The sequence below is a fragment of the Zea mays genome, chromosome 5, assembly GCF_902167145.1.
Source record: "Zea mays cultivar B73 chromosome 5, Zm-B73-REFERENCE-NAM-5.0, whole genome shotgun sequence".
Taxonomy (NCBI): domain Eukaryota; kingdom Viridiplantae; phylum Streptophyta; class Magnoliopsida; order Poales; family Poaceae; genus Zea; species Zea mays.
Window position 1 is genome coordinate 181,636,983 of NC_050100.1, and position 3,246 is coordinate 181,640,228.

Genomic DNA, 3,246 nt, shown 5'->3' on the forward strand with positions numbered 1-3,246 from the left:
TATAAATACTGAAAGGGAAATGTGCCCTTGGGCAATTTCTAAGTGTTTTGGTGATTTAGTGTCCAACACAAGTGCCTAAGTGTAAAGAGGTGGACAAAGTACAAATCAAGGATAAAGGTATGTTTCTCAGACTTAGTACATTGTTTTATGGACTAATGTATTGTGTCTAAGTGCTGGAAACAGGAAAAATCCAATTGGAAATGTCTTGGCTCGAGCAGCCAAGAATCTGCTAAGTCTGGGTGCACCGGACAGTGTCCGGTGGTGCACCGGACAGTGTCCGGTGCGCCAGGCTGGTTCGAGCGAACTGGCCGCTCTCGGGAATTCACCGGCGACGTACGACTATAATTCACCGGACTGTCCGGTGTGCACCGGACTGTCCGGTGAGCCAACGGTCGGCCGGGCCAACGGTCGGCCGCGCAATCTGCGCGGGACACGTGGCCGAGCCAACGACTAGAAGATGGCACCGGACTGTCCGGTGTGCACCGGACATGTCCGGTGCGCCAACGGCTCCAGGTCTGCCAACGACCGGCTTCGCCATCTAAGGAAAGAAATCTGGCACCGGACAGTGTCCGGTGTGCACCGGACTGTCCGGTGCGCCAGACGACAGAAGGCAAGAATTACCTTCCCTTATTGCTCTCAACGGCTCCTAGCTGCCTTGGGGCTATAAAAGGGACCCCTAGGCGCATGGAGGAGGACACCAAGCATCTCCTAATCATTTCTAAGCACCAAGACATCGATTTCGCGCGTTCTTTTCATTGTGATAGCATATAGAGCTCTAGTGGAGTTGTGAACTCATTGAGTTGTGTTGCGAGCTCTTGTTGCAACTTGTGTGCGTGTTGACACTCTGATTCTTGTGTCTTGTGTGCGTTGCTAATCCCTCCCTTGCTCCGTGTTCTTTGTGAATTTCAAGTGTAAGGGCGAGAGGCTCCAAGTTGTGGAGATTCCTCGCAAACGGGATTAAGATAAAGCAAGCAAAACACCATGGTATTCAAGTGGGTCTTTGGACCGCTTGAGAGGGGTTGATTGCAACCCTCGTCCGTTGGGACGCCACAACGTGGAGTAGGCAAGCGTTGGTCTTGGCCGAACCACGGGATAACCACCGTGCCATCTCTGTGATTGATCTTCGTTGGTTATTGTGTTTTGTTGAGGATTCCTCTATAGCCACTTGGCAATTATTGTGCTAACAATTAACCAAGTTTTGTGGCTTAAGTTTCGAAGTGTTACAGGATCACCTATTCACCCCCTCTCTAGGTGCTCTCAATTGGTATCAGAGCCGTTCTCTTCAAGAAAGGGACTAATCGCCCGAAGAGATGGATCCTAAGGGCAAAGGGATGGTGATCAACGACAAGGAGAAGGAGTCCTTCGTCAACGAGCCAAATGATGACAGGCCCACCGACTCAGGCTCGGGCCACAAAAGAAAAGACGGGAGAAAGAAGAAGACAAGGCGCATCAAGGAAATTGTCTACTACGACAGCGACGAATCTTCCTCCTCCCAAAAGGACAACGACGACTACGATAGACGAAAGACGGTTAACTCAAACTTTTCTTTCGATTATTCGCGCATTCCGCATAGCTCAAATGCTCAATTGCTTCCCATTCCACTTGGCAAGCCCCCTCACTTTGATGGAGAGGACTACGGATTTTGGAGCCACAAAATGCGTACTCACTTGTTTTCTCTCCATCCAAGCATTTGGGAGATTGTGGAAAGTGGAATGAAATTTGATAGCTCGGATAGCCCTGTGTTCATTAATGAACATATTCATAAGAATGCACAAGCTACTACTGTGTTGCTAGCCTCTTTGTGCAGGGACGAGTATCACAAGGTGAGCGGCTTGGACAATGCCAAGCAGATCTGAGACACCCTCAAGATCTCTCATGAGGGGAACGACGTCACCTTACTCACCAAAATGGAGTTGGTGGAGGGCGAGCTTGGAAGGTTCGCGATGATAAGGGGCAAGGAGCCAACTCAAACATACAACCGGCTCAAGACCCTTATCAACAAGATAAGGAGCTACGGAAGCACGCGATGGACGGACCACGACGTCGTCCGACTGATGCTAAGGTCCTTTACCGTTCTTGATCCTCATTTGGTGAATAATATTCGTGAGAATCCCAGGTACACCAAAATGTCGCCCGAAGAAGTCCTCGGAAAATTCGTTAGCGGGCGAATGATGATCAAGGAGGCGAGGTACGTGGACGACGCCTTGAATGGTCCGATCAACGAGCCGCAACCCCTTGCTCTCAAGGCAACAAGAAGCAAGGAGGCGCTACCTAGCAAGGTGGCACAGATTGAGGCGGCCGGACTCAATGATGAAGAGATGGCCCTCATCATCAAAAGATTCAAGACGACGCTTAAAGGTCGCAAGGGACAACCAAGCAAGACCAAAGCCAAGGGGAAGCGCTCATGCTTCAAATGCGGTAAGCTTGGTCATTTTATTGCTAACTGTCCCGACAATGATAGTGAACAGGACCAAGGGAGCAAGAGGGAGAAGAAGAAGGCATACAAGAAGGCAAAGGGCGAGGCACATCTAGGCAAGGAGTGGGATTCGGATTGCTCCTCCTCCGACTCCGACAATGAAGGACTAGCCGCCACCGCCTTCAACAAGTCATCCCTCTTCCCAAACGAGCGTCACACTTGCCTCATGGCAAGGGAGAAGAAAGTAAGCACTCATAATACTAGTACTTATGCTTCTTCAAGTGAGGACGAGTCTAGTGATGATGATGAGATAGATTACTCATGCTTATTCAAGGGATTAGATAGAACCAAGGTAGACAAAATTAATGAATTGATTGATGCCTTGAATGATAAGAATATGCTTTTAGAAAAGCAAGAGGATTTGTTGTATGAAGAGCATGATAAATTTGTAGAAGCACAGAAATCTCTTGCTCTAGAAATTAAGAGGAATGAAATGCTCTCTAGTGAATTATCTTCTTGTCATGAAACTATTGCTAAGTTAAAAAGTTTTAATGATGATTTAAATGCTAAACTAGAAGTAGCTAGTAAATCTGATTCTTGTGTAGAAATTGTTGAAACTTGTAATAGGTGTAAAGATTTTGACATTGATGCTTGTAGTGATCATTTAGTCTCAATTTCCAAATTAAATGAGGAATTAGCTAGTCTTAATGCCCAACTTAAGACTAGCAAGAATGAATTTGACAAGCTAAAATTTGCAAGGGATGCCTACACGATTGGTAGACACCCCTCAATTAAGGATGGACTTGGCTACAAGAGGGAAGCCAAGAACT